Consider the following 24,821-nt stretch of genomic DNA (forward strand, 5'->3'; position numbering starts at 1 on the left):
AATAGCTGAAAACATCCCAAATCTGGGGAAAGAAAGAGACCCCACATCTGGGAAGCACAGGGAACTCTGAAGAAAATCACCCCAAGGAGGTCTACACCATAATACATAACAATTAAAGTGGCAAAAAAGTAGTGAAAAAGAGAGAATTTTAAAAACAGCAAGAGAAAACAATTACTTGTGTACAAGGAAACCCCAGAGGGCTATCAGCTGAGTTTTCAGCAGAACACTGCAGGCCACAAGGGAGTGACATGATATAGTCAAAGTGCTGAAAATAAAAAAACCTGCAAACAAGAATACTCTACCCAGCAAGACTATCATTCAGAATAGAAGGAGAGAGAGAGAGAGTTTCCCACACCAACAAAAGTTAAGGGAATTCTTTGAGTAGAAAGGAAAAACTATAATCAAGAGTAAGAAAATTAGGAAAGGAAAAAAAATTCACAGGTAAATACAAACATAACAAAAGTACTAGATCAATCGGTTATAAAACCAGTACAGATTAAAAAAAAAAAACCAGTACAGATATTAAAGCACAAAATTAGTAAAATCAATTATTTCTATAAAATTCAGCCAAGGGATTCACAAAACAAAAGGATGTAAAGTATTATATACATAAAGTGTGGGGAGTAAAGATTTAGTGCTTTTAGAATGGGCTCAAAGTAAGCAACCATCAGCTTAATATAGACTAATATGTGCATAATATATTATATATGAACCTAATGGTAATCACAAATCAAAAACCCATAATCAATATTAAAAAATACACAAAAAAAGGAATCCCCAGGCATATCATTAAAGAAAGCCATCAAACAACAAGGAAGGAAAGAAGAATAGAGAATAACTACAAAAACAACCATAAAGTAAGTAATAGAATGGCAATAAGTACATATCTACCAATAATTATCTTGAATATAAATGAACTAAATGCTGTAATCAAAAGACAGAGGGTGACTGAATGGATATAAAAGCAAGATCCAATTATACATCGCCTACAAAACACTCACTTCAGATCTAAAAACACATGCAGGTTGAAAGTGAAGGGATGAAAAAACATTTATCATACAAATGGAAGTGAAAATAGAGCTGGGAATGTCCACAATAGCCAAAATATGGAAAGAGTCCAGATGCCCAACAGCAGATGAATGGATAAAGAAAATGTGGTATACATACACACATACATACACACACACACACACACACACACACACACTCTGCAATATTACTAAGCCATAAAAAAAGAACAAAATCTTGCCATTTGCAATGAAGTGGATGGAACTAGAGGGTACTATGTTAAAATAAATAAGTCAGAGAAAGACAAATACCATTTGATTCAATTTATATGTGGAATTTAAGATACAAAACTGATGAACATAGGGGAAGGGAAGGAAAAATAAAATAAGATGAAAACAGAGGGAGACAAACCAGAAGAGACTCTGAACTATAGGAAAGAAACTAAGGGTTGCTGGAGGGGAGATGTGTGGGGGGAATGGGCATTGAGGAGAGCACCTGATGGAATGAGTACTGGGTGTTTATTATACGCAACTGAGGAATCTCTAAATTCTACCCCTGAAACTAATAATACACTATATGATAGTTAAGTTGAATTTAAATAGAAAAATTTTTAAAAAAGAAAACAAAGCTGGGGTAGCAATCTTTATATTGAACAAAATAAACTTTAAAACAAAGACTGTGACAAGAGACAAAGAAAATTACATAATGATAAAGGGCACATTCCAACAAGAGGATATTAAAAATTATAAATATTTACCCAACATAAAAACACTTAAATACATAAAGTATTAACAGACATAAAGAAAAGAATTTCAGTAATACAATAATAGTAGGGAACTTTAACACCCTCACTTATATTAATGGATAGATCATTCAGACAAAAAATCAACACAGCAACAGTGGCTTTGAATGACACACTGGATCAAATACATGTATTCAGAACATTCCATCTCCAAACATTCAGAAGTATTCAGAACATTCCATCCCAAAACAGTGGAACAATGAATAGGCTAACCTAGAAATCAAAGAGGAAATCACAAAATATATAGAAACAGACTAGACAGCAGCAGCTGGCATACAGCTCCTTAAATGTCATGGCTTCAATAGCACGGTAGCTCCCACCAGGTGGAGTGTCACCAGCCTATCCCCTAGGAAAATACTGCAGTCTCTTCCCCAGGGGCCCTGCTCCTCCATAATCATGTGCTACTGAAAATCTGTAATCAAAAGTGCCAATATGTCAGATGAGATGCAACAAGACTCAGTGAAGCGCTACTCAGATGTTGAAGAAATATAGGGAAAGAAAAAAATATAGGGAACTCCATATTAAGACAGAGTTTGACAAGAAGTACACCACCACCTGGCATTGCATTGTTGGGAGAAACCTCAGTAGTTATGTGTCACGTGAAACTAAACAATTCATCTACTGCTACCTGGGCCAAGAGGCCATTCTTCTGTTCCTATTTGGTTAAAAGCATGGACTGGGTATGTGTTATATACCCAGTGGTCCATCCAAAAACAAGGACTGCAGCCTAAATTCCAAATACCAGAGACTGAAACCTTCAGCCTATGCATGAGAAAACACCTTGATGTCTGAACCTCTATTGTGTGGTTTTGTATAGGCATCCTCGGTACAATTTTGTTGTTGGTTATTAAATTAGAAAAACAAAGGCAAATGAAAATGAAAACACAATGCTCCAAAATCTTTGGGATGCAACAAAAACTGTTCTAAGAAGGAAGACTATAGCAATACAGGCTTACCTGCAAGAAAGATACAAATAAAAAACCTAACCTTACACCTAAAGGAACTAGAAAAACAAGAACAAAGAAAGCCTAAAGCCAGTAGAAGGAAGGAAATAATAATGATTAGAGTAGAAGTGAAATAAACCTAAATAAACAAACAAACCAGCAGCTGGTTCTTTGAAGAAAAGATCAATGAAATTGATAAATCTTTAGCCAGACTTATCAAAACAACAACAAAAAAATAAAGGAATCAAAATCAGAAATGAAGGGGAACCAACAACTGACACCACAGAAATTCAAAAGATTATAAGAGAATATTAGGAAAAATTATACGCAACAAATTGGACAACCTATATGAAATGGATAAATTCCTAGAGACATAACCTTACAAACTGAGGAAGTAAAAGAAAATTGCAAACACTGACTACTGGCAATGAAATTAAGTCAGTAATCAAAAAGCTTGCCAAAAACAAATAGACCAAATGGCTTCAAAGCGGTTTTCTACCAAACTTTTATTTTTATTTACTTATTTATTTTTAAGATTTTATTTATTTATTCATGAGAGACACAGAGAGAGAGAGAGAGAGAGGCAGAGACACAGGCAGAGGGAGAAGCAGGCTCCCTTCAAGGAGCTCGATGTGGGACTCGACCCCAGGTCCCCAGGATCACACCCTGAGCCGCAGGCGGCACTAAACCACTGCGCCACCGGGGCTGCCCTCTACCAAACTTTTAAATAAGAGTTAATACCTACCCTTCTCAAACTATTCCAAAAAATAGAAGAGAAAGGAAAGCTTTCAAATTCATTCTAAAAGGCCAGCATTGTACTAATACCAAAAAAAGATAAAGACACTACAAGAAAAAGAAAACTAAAAAAAAAAAAAAAAAAAAAAAAGAAAACTACAAGCCAGTATTTCTGATGAACACAGACACCAAAATCCTCAACAAAATATTAGGAAACTCAATCTAACAATACATAAAAAAATATCATTCACTATGGTCATATGGGCTGTATTCCAAGGATGCAAGTATAGTTTAACATTTTAACTCAATCATATCAACAAGAAAGGATAAAACTCACATAATCATCTCAATAGATGCAGAAAAAGCATCTGACAAAGTACAACATCCATTCATGATGAAAACTCCCAATAAAGTAGGCTTAGAGAGAACATACATTAAAGTAATAAAGGCCATATATGAAAAATCCACAGCCAACATCATACCCAATGGTGAAAAACTGAGAACTTTCCCCCTATGATCAGGAATAAGACTGTCCACTTTCATCACTTGAACTTAACGTAGGAGTATAAGTCCTAACACAGCAATCAGACATGAAAAAGAAATAAAAGGCATCTAAATTGGTAAGAAACAAGTAAAACTTCACTATTTGTAGATGACATGATATTCAACATAGAAAACCCTAAAAACTCAATCAAAAACTACCAGAATAAATCAATTCATCAAAGTTACAGGTTACAAAATTAATATACAGAAACCTGTTGCATTTCTTTTTTTTTAATTTTATTTATTTATGATAGTCACACAGAGAGAGAGGCAGAGACACAGGGAGAGGGAGAAGCAGGCTCCATGCACCGGGAGCCCGACATGGGACTCAATCCCGGGTCACCAGGATCGCGCCCTGGGCCAAAGGCAGGCGCTAAACCGCTGCGCCACCCAGGGATCCCACCTGTTGCATTTCTATACACAAATAATGAAATAACAGAAAAAGAAATTAAGAAAACAATCCCATTTACAATTATACCAAAAAGAATAAAATACCTAGGAATAAAGTTACCAAGGAGAGTAAATAACTGTGCTTTGAAAACTGTACAAAACTGATGGAAGAAATTAAAGATGACAAAACTGAGATACTCCAGGTACATGGAGAGAGCCGATATTGTTAAAATGTTCAGAGTAGGAGATCCCTGGGTGGCTCAGCGGTTTGGCGCCTGCCTTCGGCCCAGGGTGTGATCCTGGAGTCCCGGGATCGAGTCCCAGGTCAGGCTCCCTGCATGGAGCCTGCTTCTCCCTCTGCCTGTGTCTCTGCTTCTCTCTCTGTCTCTCATGAATAAATAAATAAAATCTTAAAAAATAAATAAATAAAATAAAATGTTCAGAGTACCCAAAGCAATCTACAGATTTAATGCAATCCCTATCAAAATACCAACAGTTTTCACAAAACTAACATAATCCTAAAATTTGTATGCAACCACAAAAGACCCCTAATAGCCAATGCAATCTTGAAAAAGAGTAACAAAGCTGGAGGTATCACAATCTCAGATTTCAAGATCTACTACAAAGCTGTAGTAATCAAAATAGTATTATCTGGCACAAAAATAGACACGAGGATATTTGCAATGAAACAGAATCCAGAAATAAAACCATGTTTTTATGGTCAACTGATCTACAACAAAGGAAGCAAGAACATACAATAAGAAAATGACAGTCTCCAACATATGATACTGGGAAAACTAGACAGCTACATGCAAAAGAATGAAATTGGGCCACTTTCTTATACCATACACAAAAAATAAACTCAAAATGGATTAAAGACCTAAATGTGAGACCTGAAACCATAAGACTCCTAGAAAACATAGACAGAAATGTCTTTGATATTGGCCATGGAAATATTTTTCTAAATATGTCTCCTCTGGCAAGGGTAACAAAAGCAAAATTAAACTATTGGGACTACACCAAAAGTTGGTAGTTTCCTTTTGTATAGCAAAGGAAATCATCAACAAAACAAAAAGGAGAAGATATTTATAAATTATATATCTGATAAGGGGTTAATATCCAAAATACATAAAGAACTTATGCAATTCAATACCAAAAACTCCCCAAATAATCCAATTTTTTAAAATGGGCAGGGGAACTGAATAGATATTTTCCTGAAATTGGTATACACATGGCCAACAGACACAATTAAAGCCAAAATGAGACGTCGCTTTACACCAGTCTCAATGGCCAAAATCAATAAGACATTAAATAACAAGTATTGACAAAGATATAGAGAAAAAGGAACTACTGTGCATCCTTACTGGGAATGCAAATTGGGGCAGCCACTGTGGAAAACAGTATGGAGGTTTCCCAAAAAATATTTACCCAAAGAAAATGAAAACACTACTTCAAAAGACACATGCAGGGCAGCCCCAGTGGCGCAGCGGTTTAGCGCCGCCTAAAGCCCCGGGCGTGATCTGGAGACCCTGGATCGAGTCCCACATCAGGCTCTCTACATGGAGCCTGCTTCTCCCTCTGCCTGTGTCTCTGCCTCTCTCTCTCTCTCTCTGCATCTCTATGAATAAAAAAACAAAAAAAAATGTATTAAAAAAAAAGACACATGCATCTGCTCTTACAGCATTATTTACAATAGTCAATATATGGAAGCAACTCAGGTGCTCATTGATAGAGGAATGGATAAAGAAGATGTGGTGTGTACACACACACACACACACACACACACACTGGAATGTTACTCAGCCATAAAACAAAGAATGAGATCCTGCCATTTGTAACAACATGGCTGAACCTAGAGGATATAATAAAAAAAGTCAGAGAAAGACAAATACTGTATGATTTCAGTCATATGTGGAATTTAAGAAACAAAACAAATGAAGAATGGACAAAAGAAAGAAAAAAAGACAAAAAGACCAGACTCTTAAATATAGAGAATAAATTGGTGGCTGCTAGAGGGGAGGTAGGTAGGAGATGGGTGAATTAGATAAAGGGTATTAACTTATCTTGATAAGCACTAAAAAACCTATAGAAGTGTTGAAACGTATAAAAGTGTGGATTTCCCAATATCCATTATATATGCACTAGAAACTAATAAAACACTGCATGTCAATACAACACTATATACTCATATTTAAAAACATGGTGGAGATATGAGGCACCTGGCTGTCCAGCTCAGTCCATAGAGCATGCAACATTTGATCTTGGGGTCCTGAGTTTGAGGCCCATGTTAGAGGTACAGTTTACTTTTTATTTATTTTTTTTTCTTTTTCAGTTTACTTTTTTTTAAAAAATGGTGTAGATATTATGGAAAGAGCATGGCAGTTCCTCAAAAAATTAAAATTAGCATTAGCATACCATGTACCAATCCCACTTCTGGGTATAGATCCAAAAGAACTGAAAAGAACCTAGAGGGTCTATTTGCATACCTATATTCAACATAACATTATTCACAATAGCCAAGAGGTCCAAGGAACTTCAACGTTCACCAACACATGAATAGGATAAGGAAAATCTGGCACACACATACCACAGAGTATTATTCAGCCTTTAAAAAAGGAGTTGCCACATGCTATGAACCTTTAGAACATTATGCTAAGTGAAATAAGGCAGTCACAAAATGAGAACTACTGCACAAATCCACTTATATGAAGTGTCTAAAGTAGTCAAATTTTTACAAACAGAAAATAGAATGGTGGTTGCCAGAAACTGAGAAGAGGGGATAAAGGAGCTCTTGTTCAATGGATATAGCGCTTCTGTTTTATAGGATGAAAAAGCTCTATAATTCTGTTGCACAACAATGTGCAAATAATTAATGCTTTTGAACTATATGTTTAAAAATGGCTAAGATAGTAAATTTAATGTGTTTTTTACCACAATAAAAAAAGATACTACATACTGATGAAAAGGTCAATTCACCAAGAAGACAGAATTCTAAATGTATATGTACCTAACAACAAACACATGAACCAAATATTGATAGAACTGAAAGAAGAAAGACAACTCCACAATCATATTTAAGATTAACATCAACATTGCTCTTTCAGTAATATAATTAATCAAGAATCAGTAGTGATATCAGAGAACAGAACATCAATCAACTGTGTTGAAATGACGTTTTGTAAGACAATCCTCCAAACAGCAAAATGTGCATTCTTTTCTGGTGCCTATGGAACAATTACCAAAAAACCATGCTCTGGGACAAAAAACAACTCTTAATAAATTTAAAGGAAATTATATCATATAACATATGTTCTCAGACCATAATGGAATTAAACTAGAAATAGATATCAAAACTAACAGAAAAATCTCCAAATGCCTGGAAATTAACTTTTAAATAATCCATGAAACAAGGAGGAAGTCTCAGAAGAAATTAGAAAACATTCTAGGCTGAAGAAGAATGAAAATACAATGTATCAAAATTTGATGTTACAAATTTAGTGTTACAGCTAAAGCAGTGCATGGGGAAATTTAGAGCACTAAATGCTTATATTAGAAAACAAAAAAATGGGTGCCTGAGTGGTTCAGTTGGTTACATGTCTGCCTTTGGCTCAGGTCATGATCCCAAGGCCCTGGGATTGAGGGCCACGTCAAGCTCTCTGCTCCATGGGGGGAATCTGCTTCTCCCTCTGCCCCTCCTCCCACTCGTTCGTTCTCTCTCTCTCAAATAAATAAAATCTTTAAAGAAAGAAAAGACGTGAAATCAAGAATCTAAACTTTCAACTTAATAAACTAGAAAAAAAGGAGAAAAAATACCCAGAGGAAATAATAAACAGCACAAGCCAATAAAACTAAAAACAGAAAAGATATAAAATAAAAGACAAAAGCTGTTTCTGGGGAAGATCAACAAAACTGATACACATCTAGCAAGACTGCCCCCCAAAACAGGTGGGGGAACCACACTAGTCACCGATATCTGGAATATCAGACACTATCACTATGAACCTCATAGGCATTAAAAGGTTAGTAAGGTGACTACGACAGTAAATTTTACACACATAAATATGACAACTTAGATTAAATGAATTTCTCAAAACCACAATCTACCAAAATCTACCCAAGAGATAACATGAATATTTCTATAACTACATATTGAAAAGCAATCTCTATTCTTTTTTTTTTTTTTTTTTTTTTTATGATAGTCACAGAGAGAGAGAGAGGCAGAGACACAGGCAGAGGGAGAAGCAGGCTCCATGCACCGGGAGCCTGATGTGGGACTCGATCCCGGGTCTCCAGGATTGCGCCCTGGGCCAAAGGCAGGCGCTAAACCGCTGCACCACCCAGGGATCCCCCTGAAAAGCAATCTCAAAGTCCAAATGACTTCACAAGCAAATTCTACCAAATATTTAAAATAAAATAGCATCAATTCTACAAAAATCTTTCAGAAAACAGAAAGAGAACATTCCTAATTCATCTTTTGAGACCAGGATTACTCTGACACCAAAACCAGAGTACAGAAAAAGAAAACAAAAACTAAAAACCAGTATCTTTCATGAACTAAGACACAAAAATCCCCAACAGAACATCAGCAAACATAATCCAGGAAAATAGAGAATAACAACAATGACCAAGTGGGGTTTATCCTAAAAATGTAATAAGGCTGCTTCAATATTCAAAAAATCAATATAATCCACCCTATTAACACCCTAATAAACCATCATAACAACATGTTAAAAAAAGAAAAACCACTAGGTTTTCTCCAGTTCCATAAGGCATGAAAAGGAAACAGAAGGCACAGAGATTAGGAAGAAATAAAACTGTTCCATTAGTGGACATTACCTATGTAAAACATTTCCAATAAATTGCTAGAACAAGTTTAGGAACATCACAAAATACAAGGTGAACCACAAAACGAAAGCAATATTTCCATACCTTAGCAATGCACAATTGAAAAATGAAATTTTAAAAGGCACTCTATTTAAAGTGGCACAAAAGGGCAGCCCCGGTGGCTTAACACTGCCTTCAGCCCAGGGCGTGATCCTGGGGACCCAGGATTGAGTCCCACATCAGACTCACCGCACGGAGCCTGCTTCTCCCTCTGCCTGTGTCTCTGCCCCCGCCCCCTCTGTGTCTCTAATAAATAAATAAAATCTTTAATAAAAAAAATGAAAAAATTAAGTGGCACAAAAAAATGAAATACTCAGGTATAAACCTAACAAAACATGAATGCAGAAAAATCAAAATCTAATAGAGAAATATAACATGTTTATGGATTAGAAAATTCAAAATAGCTGATATTTTCTGCAAATTGATGTACAGATTTAAAGCAATCAAAATCAAAATAACAGATTTATTTATAGATACAGAGAAGCTAACTCTAAAATTTACATGGAAAGGCAAAGAAACAATATATAAAACAATTTTGAAAGAGAATAAGGTTTGAGGAATCACATCTAATTTAAAAGCATAACTTACATGCCTTTAGCCCCCCCCCAAAAAAATATATATATATAAATAGGACTACAACTCAAAGTATAGAAGAAATATCTGTAAGTCCATACCATACTGATAAAAACAAATGATGTAAGTAATATATAAGTGAGGAGAACAGACAAAACTCCTATGCAGAAAAATTCTAAATAATTTATGTAGGTACTTCATCCTCAAGGAAGTGGAGTATAACTCTCCACTCTTTAAGTGCAGGCTGCATATAGCAAGTTACTTCTAAAGAGCACAGTATGAAAAGGGGCAAAAAGAAAAAAAAGTAACTTTACAGTGAAGAAATTTGACGAGCACTACCTCAGTCAGTTGATGAGGGTTTACACCAATTTTGATAAGTCATGTTGACAGTATATATGCTTGATTTAATATGTGATGAAAATGGCATTTTATCTCTGTTATATGTACCTACTCCAAATCCATAATCCCTAATTATGAGAAAAATACCAGACAAATTTCAACTGAGGGACATTTTACAAAATACCTGACCAATACTCCTCGAGGTCATTGAAAACAAGAAAAATCTGAGATACCATGACAGCCAAGAGAAGACTAAGGAGACATGACAACTAATTGTTATGTGGTATCCTGAATGGGATCCTCTAACAGAAATCAGACGTTAGTTAAAACTAAGGAAATCTGGAAGTGCCTGGATAGCTCAGTCAGTTAAGCCTCTGATTCTGGATTTTGGCTCAGGTCATCACCTCAGGTCGTGAGATTAAGCCCCACCTTGGGCTCCACTCTGGGCCTGGAGCCTGCTTAAGATTCTCTCCCCTCTCCTTCTGCCCCCTCCCCGGACTTCCCTATCACATGTGTGGCGTGTGTATGTATGTGCACTCTCAAAAAAAAAAAAAAAAAAAAAAAAAGAACTAAAGAAATCTAAATGAAGTATTGGGCTTTAGTCAATAATGTATCATTAATTATAACAAGCATGCCAATTTAATGAAAGATGTTAATAACAGAGGAAAGTGGATGAGGGGGATATACAGGAATTATATGTACTATCTTCACAATTTTTCTGAAATCTAAAACTTTAATTTAAACTCATATATAGTATACACCATTAATCTTAGATATAGTGTTCAGCAATTTATCATCAGTTGCATTGAACACCCAGTGCTCATCACATCATGTGCCCTCCTTAACGTCCATCACCCAGTTACTCCATCCCCTCACCCTCCTCCCCTCCAGCAACCCTCAGTTTATTTACAATAGTTAAGAGTCTCTCATGGTTTATCTCCCTCTTTGATTTCTTCCCATTCACTTTTCCCTCCCTTCCCCTATGATCCTTTGTGCTGTTTCCTATATTTCACATGAGTGAAACCTGATAACCGTCTTTCTCTGAATGACTTATTTCACTCAGCATAATACTTTCCCGTTCCATCTACACTGATGCAAATGGTAAAGTATTCATCCTTTCTGATGGCTGAGTAATATTTCATTGTGTTATATAGCACATCTTCTTTATCCATTCATCTGTTGATAGACATCTCTGCTCTTTCCACAGTTCGGCTATTGTGGACATTGTTTCTAAGAGCAGGTGCCCCTTCAGATCACATTTTTATCTTTGGGGTAAATACCTAATAGTGCAATTCCTGGGCACGACCAACACCAAGGGCATACAAACAATTTTAAGAACATACTACAAGCAACTATATGCCAACAAATTAGGCAATCTGAAAGAAATAGATGCATTCCTGGAAACATAAACTACAAAACTGGAAATCTAAATCTTTCACATTTAAATGCTTAAACAAACAATGTGATAATGTGAATGGACAGGCATAAACATCAACAGAACACAGTTCAGAAACAGAACCACACAATATGGCAAACTGATTTTTTAAAATCTTTAAGTGATCTCTACCCTCAATGGGGGGCCCAAACTCATGACCCTATGAGCACATGCTCTTCAGCCAGGCACCCCTTGATTTTTTAAAATTATAGTATAATTGAAATACAATGTTGTTTCAGTTTCAGGTGTACAACATGGTGATTTAATAATTCTACACATTATGCAATGCTTACCAAAATAAGTGGAGTTACCATGTCACCATACAGTTATCACAATATTATTTACTGTATTCCCTATGCTATACCTTGTATTTCTATGACCTATTTATTTCATAACTGGAAGTTTGTACCTCTTGATCCCCTACAACCTATTTCATCCATCCTCCCACCTTCCTCCCCTATGGCACTCAGTAGTTTCTTCTCTGTATTTATCAGCCTGCTTCTGTTTGTTTGCTCATTTGTTTTGTTTTTTAGAGTCCACATATAAGTGCAATCATACGGTATTTGTCTTTCTCTGTCTCATTTATTTCACGTCACATAATACCCTTTAGGCTCAACTATGTTGTCACAACTGGAAAGATTTCATTATTTTTTATAGCTATTATTCCATTGTGTATATGTACCACATCTTTATCTTTTCATCTATCAATTAGCCAATTGATTTGAAAAGGTACAAAGCAATTCGGTGGAGAAAAGAGTCTTTCAAAAAGTGATGTTGAAACAATTGGACATCCATATACAGAATATGAACCTTGGCCTAAGCCTCACACATAAAAACACCTCACATAAAAATTAACTCAAAATGGGGCGCTTGGGTGGCTCAGTTGGTTAAGCATCTGCCTTTGGCACAGGTCATGATCCCAGGATCCTGGAATCAAGCCCCACATCAAGCTCCTTGCTCAGCAGGGAGCCTGCTTCTTCCTCTCCCTCTCCCTGCTGCTTCCTCTGCTTGTGCATTTGCTCTCTCTCTCTCTCTCTCTCTGTCAAATAAAACCTTTAAAGAAAAAAATTGACTCAAAATGGATCAGAGACTATATATGTATGTAAGTTTTAGAAAAGTTAGGGGAAAAAGTTCAAGACTGAGATTAGACCACTAGTCTTTAGAAAAGAATTTTTAGATACATAAAAGAAAAAACTGGCAAAGTGGACTCCATCAAAACTGAAAATACTTGCTATGAGAAAGATACTGTAAAAAAAATTAAAAGCCAAACTCCAGACTTAGACAAAATGTTTGCAAATAAAATATCTGACAAAAAACTTGTATTCCAAATAGATAAAGAGCTTTCAAAATTCAACAGTAAAAGGACAACTACCCAATTAAAATACAGGTAAAAGACTTAAGACTTTTCAACAATGAGGATATACTGGTGGCAAACATGTGCACAAAAAGATGCTCAACATCACCATTAGAGAAATGAAAATAAAAACCATGATGAAATACTACTACACGGGCAGCCCCTGTGGCGCAGTGGTTTAGCGCTGCCTGCAGCCCGGGGTGTGATCCTGGATCGAGTCCCACATCGGCTCCCTGCATGGAGCCTGCTTCTCCCTCTGCCTGTGTCTCTGCCTCTGCCTCTCTAAATCAATCAATCAATCAATCAATCAATCTTTAAAAAAAAGAAATACTACTACACACCTATCAGAATAGCTGAACTAAAAAATACTAACACTACCAAGTGCTGGTGAGGATGTGAAACACTTGGAACTTTCATGCAATGCTTGTGGAGATGCAAAATGGTGTAGCTGCTCTAAAAAAAATGGCATTTCTTATACAATTTTTAAAAAATAGGCTCCATGCCAAGCACAGAGCCCAATGCACAGCTTGAACTCACGACCCTGAGATCAAGACCTGAGCTGAAATCCAGAGTCAAATGCTTAACCTACTGAGCCACCCAAGTTCCTGTTTCTTACACAATTAACATACACTTACTCCATGGTCCAGCAATTCACTCCTGAGTATATGCCCTAGAGAAATGAAAACTTATGTTTGCAGAGAAATACATACATGACAATTTATAGCACTTCTATCTTCCAAATGCCAGAAACAACCCAAATAATCGTCCACAAGTGAAGAGATAAACTGTGGTACATCCATACAATGGAATACTACTCAGCAATAAAAACAGTACATGCAACAACTTGGATGAATCTCAAGGGTATCAACTAGTTATGACTGCAAAAGAAATAGTCTCAAAAGGTTATTTCATGATTTAATTTATATGATATTCTCAAAAAGCAAAACCATAAGTGACAGAAAACAAATTAGTGGTTGCCAGGGATTGGGATGGGGAGAGGATGTGACTATAGAGAGCTGGCACAAAGGAGTTTTGGGGCATGATGGAACTATTTTGTATCCTGATTTTGGTGGTGATCAAAAAAATCTATACATGTGTTAAAATTCACAGAACTGTACACCAAAAATATCAAATTTTACTGTATGATAAAAAATAGAAAAAAAGACAGTTACATTGCAACATATTTATGATAAAATCATAAGAACACAAAAGACAGGGCAGCCTGGGTGGCTTAGCGGTTTAGCTCTGCCTTCAGCCCAGGGCGTGATCCTACAATCCCTGGATCGAGTGCCGAGTGCCACGTCGGGTTCCCAGCATGGAGCCTGCTTCTCCCTCTGCCTGTGTCTCTGCCTCTCTCTGTCTCTCATGAATAAATAAAATCTTTAAAAAAACACACACAAAAGACAATATAATCACAAGCCAGTCTATTCCCTAATGGGATAAATGAGCCCACAGAGTAAGATACAAAGGTAGACATCATCACAATCATCATCATTCAAAATACTACTACCATCGTCACCATCATGATTCAAAATACTATCTGCCTATCACTGTTTCAAGTGCTTTATGTCTATTAAATCCTGTTCCCTCTATGGCTCTATGAGGCAGCTATTTTTATTTTGCCCCTTTTACAGATATGGAAATTGAGGCACAATGAGATGGAGTAGAGCCCAAGTGGAGCCAAGTGGTAGAGCTAGTGTTCAAACCTATATAGCACAGCTCCAAAGGTCTGTCCCAAGCACTTGGCAAGTAAAATAGAATTTTAGAAAAACAACAAAAACAAAGTACCTCTCTTCTTCCTTCTAAAACCAGCTATTTAAAAAATAAATAAATAAATAAAACCAGCTATTTTAATTTTCCTACTTTTGCATGTGGGGATGCCATTTTTTCAGCAGCCCTCGTTTGTAACCTGAACCATATCTAGCCCCTCTGACTTTCATAACCTATTAGTTTCAATTCCCCTGAAATCTCCTTGGAAAAATCTCTCTCCTATTCCTCCATTTTTCCTGCTCTCACTGAATTCAACTCTTTTTCATTGTATAGTAGCCCTTTTATCTGCAGCCCCTTTATGTTCCAACACTCCCAAGTGGATCCTGAAACTGCAGAGAGTACCAAACCAAACTCTCTGCAGAGAGTATATACTATGTTTTTTCCTATATATATATATACATACTTATGATAAAGTTTAATATATTAACAATAAGAAATTAACAGTAAGAAATTAAATAATAAAACAAATATAACATATGGTAATAAAAATTATGCAAATGCACTCTCTCTCAAAATACCTTAGTGTACTATACCTACACTTCTTGTGATGTGAGATGACAAAATGCCTACATAAGATGAAGTGAGATGAATGGCAGGCATTACGATACACTATCAGGCTACTATTGACCTTTTGATGATACGTCAGGAGAATCATCTGCTTCTGAACAGCAGTTGATCTCACAAAACCGAAACTGCAGAATATGAAGCCATAGGTAAGGGAGCGGTGGGGGGACTACTGTACTCTGAGATGTACAAATCTTGCTTGGATTATAATAGCCCCCATTGACCAATTACCATGCCCGTATCATCCCTAAAAATCTATTATGGGCAATGCTGCCAGACTTATCTAGCTCTCAGTGTCAATTCCAAACTATTTGATGATGTAGTTCAAACTGCTTAACCTGGCATTCGTTGCTCTGATTCCAAATTACCTTCTAGTCTTTTCTTCCATTAATTTTTTAAAAATTTTTATTTAAATTCAATTTTCCAGCATATCCTCCATCAATTTTTGACATAAAGTAGGGGAAAGGAGGGAAAGGTTACTTACTAAACCACTATGTGTCAAATATTTTGATAAAAATCTTGCATATACTTCCTCATTTAAACATCACGAGTACATTATAATGGCCTGAACATCCCTGACTTGCCCAAAGTGACACAGGTGGAACATGGGAGCTAGAATTTCAATTCAGCTCTAAAAGTCCATTCTTTTTATATTAAATCAGACTTCACTATTCCATTTTTCTCAAATATATGTGCAAGTACTAAACCTATTTCTTGTGAGGGAATGACATCTAGGCCCAACTGAAATAATGTTTCTGAATGGCATGAAGCCTTCTCTAAATTCTTCCAATGGGGTGTGTTCACCCTTCTGTGAACTCACATGGTAAAATGTACTTCTTTGGAGTGACTTTATTTCTTTTGTGTTTTAGACTTGTCTACTTAACACAATGTTAAATAACTTAGAGAAAAATATCTCAATATCTATGTATCTTGCCCACATAAGCTTAGGTCATAAGTGACTGAGTCAACATGATTTTTGTGGGCTGTATGATTTTCCCCCAATATAAAGGAACTTGGTCAGCTCTTCATTATTGGTTAGACTAGTAAGTCTTCTTTCATCCAGAACCTTCATCATACCATATTTTGTGCCCTATGAGTGTTAGGATTAACTAGCAAGCATTACTAATATGTTATTTCTAAACCTTACTAGGTTTACTGACACAGAATTCAGAACTATCATACACATATTAAGCCTCTCTAGCTCCTGTTTACGAACAGCTTAATTTATCATTGTTGTCACAAAACTATTTCCTTAGAAGATTGTTCCATGAAAAGGGGCATTAATATCCATTTTATATAATTATTTTTTATTGATATCAGATTTGGGCATGATATAGCATCTCAAAAATTTTCTATATTAAATTCTTTTAAAACAGTCTATTCAAAGAATGCAATGTCTGTCCTAAACTTTTAAAAATATATAAAGTAAAATAGGAAGACAAGAGCAGGAAAAGAATATTTATCCTGACATTTCACTCTTCTAAGGAGCTTCACAGACTTTGTAACTCACAAAGACTGTATTTTTTTTTTTTTAATTTGGGCTTTTTTTTTTTCCTTTTATTTATTATTTATGATAGTCACACAGAGAGAGAGAGAGGCAGAGACATAGGCAGAGGGAGAAGCAGGCTCCAAGCACCGGGAGCCCGACGTGGGATTTGATCCCGGGTCTCCAGGATCACGCCCTGGGCCAAAGGCAGGCGCCAAATCGCTGCACCACCCAGGGATCCCACAAAGACTGTATTAAGTGAAAGTAAGACTCAACCTAAACTCTAACTCAAAATGTTTAAAAAATGTATCTAAGATTTTGACCTGTAGGAAGAAAAAAATAAGATACTCTCGCTTCCCCAATAGAATAAGAGATTAAAAAAGAAAAAAAAAAAAGACATGATCCATGGTAATGTTTCTATCATACCATAGTGTGTTATGACACTGAAGCAGACAGGAAGTGAGACCATTTTTTCCTGTTGTTGTTGTCCTCTAAGTGCTAGTAAAGTCATTATCAATCAACAAAATAAATTCTGAAGAACAAAGTATTTCATGCAGAAGCAGATAGTTTTACTGGTTCAGTGCAGAGAATATATAATAAAACTAAAGTGTTTTTATGTTTTAACACAACTTACAATAAATTTCAGAAAACAAAACTTAACGGCTAACGCATAAAGATACTATGTTAAGTCACTCTGTTCTCCTTTTTCTGATTTCCTTGTATTTACACTCTATATCACATATTAGTATGTACTATCAACATATAATACTATTATGCAGAACACTGTATTAGCTCAGACTGTATTATTCTCCTAGCTAAAATCTTTGTAGGCAAAGAGTGACTTTTATACTGCACATTAATCAGAACAGTACTTAGTAGAAAGAGGAACTCCAAATGGCACTTCTGCAGTACCTACTACAGGCAGCAATAGTACTATTAGATTAATTCTTCTATTATTTGTTTTAATTGAAGCATAGTTGACATATATATTAGTTTCAGGTACAACATAGTGATTCAACAGTTCTACACATTATGCAATGCTTACCACTAAGTGTAGTTACCATATATCATCATACAAAATTATTACAATATTATTGACTATATTCCCTATGCTGTATTTTCATTCCTATGATTTATTTTAAAACTGGAAATTTTAAATCTTGGGGCACCTGGGTGGCTCAGTGGTTGAGCATCTGCCTTTGGCTCAGGTCGTGATCTCCAGGTCCTGGGATCCAGTTCTACATCAGGCTCCCAGCACGGACCTTGCTTCTCCCTCTGCCTATGTATCTGCCCCTCTCTCTGTGTCTCTCATGAATACATAAAATCTTTAAAAAAATTTTTTAACTCTTTTTTTTTTTTTTTTTTTTTTAATTTTTTAACTCTTGATTCCCTTCACCTATTTCACCAATCGTCCCACCCACCCCACCTCTGACAACCACTATCTTGGTCTCTGTATTTAAGAGTTTCTTTAATTTTTTTGTTTGTTCATTTGTTTTTTAGATTCCAAATATAAATGAAATTATATGGTATTTGTCTTGTCTGATTATTTTACTTACCATAATATCCTCTAGGTCCATCCATGTTTGTCACAAATGGCAAGATTTTGGTTTTTTATGACTGAATAATATTCCACTTTATTTATACCACATCTTTATCCACTCACTATTGATGGCCACTAGGGCTGCTTCCATGTCTTGGCTATTGTAAATAATGCTGCAATAAACATGGGAGTGCATAGGTATTTCCATTTTTAATTTTTTGAGGAACCTCCATACTGTTTTCCATAATGGCTACACCAACAGTGCATAAGAATTCTCCTTTATACCCTTGCCAAGACTTGTTATTTATCTTTTTTAAAAGATTTGTTTTAGAGAGAGAAAGAGTGTGCACATATATATGAAAGGGGAGGGGCAGAGGGAGGAGAGAGAGTCCCAAGCAGACGCTGTGCTGAGTGCGGAGCCCAACATGGGGCTCAATCTCACAATCCTGAGATCATGATCTGAGCCAAAACTAAGAGTCGGATGTTTAACCAACTGCGCCACCTACAAGGCCCATTTTTTTGTCTTTTTGATAACAGCCATCCTGACAGGTATGAGGTGATATTACATTCCCATTTTAATTTGCATTTCTCTTATGGTTAATTGTATTGAGCATCTTTTTATGTGCCTGTGGGCCATCTGTCTTCTTTGGAAAAAATGTCTATCCAGGTCTTCTGCTTATGTTTCATATATGGCCTTTATTATGTTGAGGTATGTTCCCTCTAAGCCCACCTTGCTGAGTTTTTATCAAGAACAAATATTGCATTTTGTTAAATGCTTTTTATGCATCTACTGATATGATCATGTGATTTTAATCTTTCATCTTGTTAATGTGATATATCACATTGATTGAGCTGTGAATATTAACCATTTTTGTATCCCTGGAATAAATCTCACTTAACTATGGTGAATGATCCCTTTAATGTATTACTGAGCTTGGCTTGGTAATATTTTGTTGAGGACTTTTGCATGTATGTTTATCAAAGACAACGGCCTATAATTTTCTCTTTTTTTGTGTGGTGTCTCTGTCTGGTTTGGGTATCAGAGTAATGCTGGCTTGGTAAAATAAATTCAGAAGTACTCCTTCCTCTTCCATTTTTTGGAAAAATGTTGTAAGAACAGGTACTAATTCTTCTTCAAATGTTTGACAGACTTCACCTGGGAAATGACCTGGTCTGAAACTTTTATTTGTTTGGAGTTTGATAATCAATTCAATTTTGTTACCAGTAACCAGTAGGTCCAGATTTTCTACTTCTTCTAATTCAGTCTTGGAAGATTGTGTTTCTAGAAATGTATCCATTTCTTCTAAGTTGTCCAATTTGTTTCCATAGTAGTCTATTATAAGTATTTGTATTTCTGTGGTGTTGGTTATAACTTCTTTTCCATTTCTGATTTTATATACTTGAGTCTTCCTTTTTTCTTCTTGATGAGTCTAGCTAAAGGTTTGTCAATTTTAATGTTTCAAAGAACCAGTTCTTAGTTTCATTAACCATTTTACGACTTCTTAAAGTCTCTATTTCATTTATTTCTGCTCTGATCTTTGTTATTTTTTTCCTTCTACTAATTTTGGGCTTTGTTCTTTTTCTAACTCCTTTAGGTATAAGGTTAAATTATTTGAGATTTTTCTTGTTCTTGAGACAGACCTTCCACATACCAAAGAATCTGCCTTGTGTTTCCATTTTATCTCCATGTATTTATTTCCTCTTTGATTTCTTCACTGACCCATTGGTTGTTTAGTAGCACATTGTTCAGCTTTTTCAAGTTTTTTCTTCCCTTGTAATTAATTTTTAGGTTCATACTGTTACTGGTGAGAAAAGATGCTTGATATGATTTCAACCTTAAGTGTATTGAGACTACACTTGGGTGGCTCAGTGGTTGAGCGTCTGCCTTTGGCTCAGGTCACATGATCTGGGGTCCTGAAATCCAGTCCTGCATCAGGCTCCCTGTGAGGAGCCTGCTTTTTATTTTTTTAAGATTTTATTTATTTATTCATGAAAGACACAGACAGAGACAGAGACACAGGCAGAGGGGGAAGCAGGCTCCATGCAGGAAGCCCAATTTGGGACTCGATGCCGGGACTCTGGGATCACACTGAGCCAAAAGCAGATGCTCAACCGCTGAGCCACCCAGGCATCCCACGAGGAGCCTGCTTCTCCCTCTGCCTATGTCTCTTCCTCTCTCTCTGTGTCTCTCATGAATAAATAAATAATCTTTTAAAAAGTGTACCGAGACTTGTTTTGTAGCCTAACACGATCTATCCTGGAAAATGTTCCATGTGCACTCTGCCCTTTTTGGATAGAATGTTGTGTATATATTTGCTAAGACCATCCAGTCTAATGTGTTGTTCAAACCCATATGATCCGCCCACTGATATGAATGGGGTTTTAAATTCCTTACTATTATTGTATACCGTCAATATTTGCTTTATACAACTAGGTGCTCCTATGTTGGGTGCATAGATATTCATAACTGTTATACCTTCTTGTTGGATCGTGCTCTTTATCATTATGTAATACCCTTCTGTGTCTCATTACACAGTCTTTGTTTTAAAGTCTATTTTGTCTGATACAAGAATTGCTACTCCAGTTTTTCTTTCACTCCCATTTACATGAAATATTTATATTTTAAGATCTAATTTATTTGAGGGGTGACTGGGTGGCTCAGCTAGTTAGGCACTTGAGTCTTGGGTTCAGCCCTGGTCATGATTCTATTGTGAGACTGAGCCCCACGTCTGGCTCCACATTCAGGGGGGAGCCTGCTTCTCTCCTTTCCCTCTCCCCCTGCTTATGTACTCTCTCTCTAAAATAATTCTTCAAAAAAAAAAAAAGATTTGAGAGAGAGCAGCACTCCTGCATGGAGTTTCTTTTTGCATCCCTTCACTTCCAGTCTGTATGTGAAGTGAGTGTCTTGTAGCATAATGACTGATCCTGATTCATTATTCAGTCACCTTATGTCTTTTTATGAGCATTTAGTTCATTCACATTTAAAGTAACTACTAATAGGGGTACCTGGTGGCTCAAAAGGTTGAGCAGCCAACTCGTGGTTTCAGTTCAGGTCATGATCTCAGGGTTATGAGATTGAGCCCTGTGTCAGGCTCTGTGCTCAGCAGAGTCTGCCTGTCCCTCTCCCTCCCTCTCTGCCCCTTCCCACAGTCATGTATGCATGCTCTAATAAATCTTAAAAAAAAAAAAAAAGTAACTACTGACAGGTACATACTTATTGCTGTTTTGTCGTTTTCTGGTTGTTTTTATAATTCTTCGCTGTTCCATTCTTCTCTGGCTCTCTTGCCTTCTGATTTGATGATTTTCTTTAGTTGTATGACTGAATTCCTTTATCTTTATTTTTTTTTTAAGATTTTATATTTCTTTATTCATGAGAGACACAGGAAGAGAGAGAGGCAGAGATACAGGCAGAGGGAGAAGCAGGCTCCATGCAGGGAGCCCGAGGCAGGACTCGATCCCAGGTCTCCAGGATCATGCCCTGGGCTGAAGGCAGATGTTTAACTGCTGAGCCACACAGGCATCCAGGATTCCTTTATCTTTAATGTATCTGTTACAGGATTTTGATTTATGGTTATAATGAAGTTCATATTTAACATCCTGTGCATATAGCAGTCTATTTTAAGTCGATAATCACAAGTTTGAACTCATTCTAAAAGCACTACATTTTTATTCTCCCCTTCCATGTTTTATGCTTATATTGTCATATTTTATATCTCTTAATTTTGTATATCTCTTAATTACTGTAAATAATTAAGTATTAAATAATCTTAATACTTCCGTCTTTTAAACCTTCATACTAGCATTATAAGTGATACTACCTTTACTATATGTTTGCCTTTACCAGTGGAATTTTTTCCTTTCATGACTTCCTTACTTTTAGTTTTGGCCTTTCTTTTCCACTTAAAGAAGTCCCTTTAAAAGTTCCTGTAAGGTCGATTTAGTGGTAATGAATTCCAACTTTTGTTTGTCTGGGAAACTCTTTAACTCTCCTTCAATTCTGAATGATCTTGTTGGGTGGATTGGTTATAGATTTTTTTCCTTTCAGCCCCCTGAATATATCATACCACTCCCTTATGGCCTGAAGAGTTTCTGCTGAAAAAAAAAAAAAAAAAAAGAGTTTCTGATGTAAAAGCAACTGATGGCCTTTGGTTTTCCATTGTATGTAACTAGTTGCTTTTCCCTTGCTGCTTTTAAGATTCTCTTTATTTTTAATTTTTGACATTCTAATTAGTATATGTCTTGGTGTGGATCTCTTTGGGTTCATCTAGTTTAAGGCTCTCTCTACTTCCTGGACCTGGATGCTTGTTTCTTTCCTCAGGTTAGGATAGTTTTCATCAATCATCTCTATAAATAAGTCCTCTGCCATTTTCTCTCTCTTTCTGGAGCCCCTATAATGCAAATGTCAGTATGCATGATATTGTCCCAGAGGTTCCTTAACCTATCCTCATTTTTTTTTAATGCTTTTTTCTTTTTTGCTGTTCAACTTGGATGATTTCCACTCCCACACCTTCCAGATCACTGATCCATTCTACATCTTCTAATCTCTGTTGACTCCCTGTAGTGTCATTATTTCAGTTATTATATCCTTCAGCTCTGATTGGTTCTTTCTTGTATTTTCTCTTTGTTGAAATCCTCACTCAATTCATCCACTCTTCTCTCAAATCTGGCAAGCCTGTTTATGACCGTTACTTTGAACTCTGTATCGGGGAGATTGCTTATATGTTTCATTTATTTCTTTTTCTGAGATTTGTCTTGTTCTTTTATTTGGAACATATTCCCCTCTCCCCTCATGTTGACTGACTCTGCTTCTATGTCAAGTGGATCAGATATGTCTCCTTGTCTTGAAAGTAGAGCGCCTTATGTGGAGGGCTTCCTATGTGGCCCAGTAGCACAATACCACCCCTGGTCACCAGAACCAGGTGCTCCAGGGGCATCACCTTTATGGGATACATGTGCCCTCCTGATGTAACTGGGCCATGACTGCTGCAAGTACACCAGTGGGTGGGGGCTGGCCCCCACCCAGGATGACTGTATTGACTAACCTCAACACCATGGGCATACTGATGAGCAGAGCTGGCCCCTAGCCCAGCTAGTTGAATGGCCGATACTATGGACATGCTGGTTGGTCAGGTTAAACCCTGGTACAGCTGGCTGAGAGGCCTAGCTTCAACTGTTGTGGGAGTACTGGTAGGCAGGACAGGTAGGCCTGTCTATACTTCCATTCCCAGAGAAAATTCCGACAGATCTCAGCCTCTCCAACCTGGGGCAGGAGTCACTTGGGAGGACATGCCTGTTGCATATGAGAGGGCAGCAGTTGCTTTGGGGGGAGGGGGAGACACCAAGGATGCCTGCTTGATATGGCAGAGTGGCAGCTGCTTTGGAGGTACACCTGAAGATTGGGTTGGGTAGATCTGCAAGAGAATGATAGGCAGTATCAGAACTGGCTCCCCGCCCCCCCCCCCCCAGCTTTGGGCCAGTTAGGCTGAAGGAGGATAAGAAAAATGATGCCTGTCTACACTTCCATTCCCAGAGAAAATTCCAACGTATCTCAACCTCTCCAACACATTCTCTAAAATTAGTCAAAAAATCTCCTTCACATATAAACTAGGCACTTTTCAAACTACTGCCTCTGTGTTTGTTCTCAGAGAGAGTAATATAGAGTACTAGCCCTTTAAAAGAAGAGTCTCAATTTTCTATAGCCCTCCAGCTCTCCTAGAATTAAGCCCTGATGATTTTCAAAGCCAGATGGTAAGGAGGCTCATTTTCTCAGTACAGATCTACAGGGTATGGGGTACCCAACATGGGGCTTAATCCTTTCACTCCTCAGGGAGGATCTCCAGGCTTGTGATATCCCTCCCACTGAGTGGAGGTTTGGTTCCCAGCCACATCTCTGCTCCTCCTACCCTTCTCAATGTGACCTTTTCTTTATGTCTTTAGCTGTTGAACAGCTCTTCTGGTAGTCTTCAGGTTATTTTCAAAGTGAGTTGAACTTTATGTAGTTACACTCTGATGTGTCCATGGGAGGAGTGCTCAGAATCCTCCTACTCCATCATCTTCCCAAGCTCCTGTTCCAGAAAGTCTAGATTCATTCATTCCTTAAAATAACTGTAGTTTAAAATAAATAAGATAACTGTAGTTTGTACTCCTTATGATTCAGTTAGGTGAAGATTTTAAGAAGATACAAAATATTACACTTTATACAGTATCTGATAGGCTATACTCATTATTTCACTTTTATTTACAAAAGCAAAGAACAGAGATTTTAAATTTTAAATCAAGCAGTCCATAATTATTAAAGAAGAAGTTGCTGCTTTAACCAACTGGATTACAGTTACAATAGTTCCTATTTAGTCAAGGAATACATGACTTCTAGCAATTTACTTCTGTGATTTAAAAAACAAAAGTTTTTCTTAGCATTACCATGTATCAGATACAATTGTTATCAAAGTCTGCT

At 36.7% G+C, this 24,821-nt stretch overlaps 1 protein-coding gene and 1 pseudogene across 2 annotated transcripts in view; one reads left to right on the plus strand and one right to left on the minus strand.

Moving 5' to 3' along the window:
• The window catches only part of KLHL8 (kelch like family member 8), a 73,412-nt gene that overhangs the window by 37,097 nt on the left and 11,494 nt on the right, over positions 1–24,821 (minus strand). The gene's annotated exons all lie outside the window — the stretch shown is intronic.
• LOC112645825 (dynein light chain 1, cytoplasmic-like) lies at positions 2,207–2,540 on the plus strand (annotated as a pseudogene).

Source organism: Canis lupus, chromosome 32 (assembly GCF_003254725.2).
Source record: "Canis lupus dingo isolate Sandy chromosome 32, ASM325472v2, whole genome shotgun sequence".
Taxonomy (NCBI): domain Eukaryota; kingdom Metazoa; phylum Chordata; class Mammalia; order Carnivora; family Canidae; genus Canis; species Canis lupus.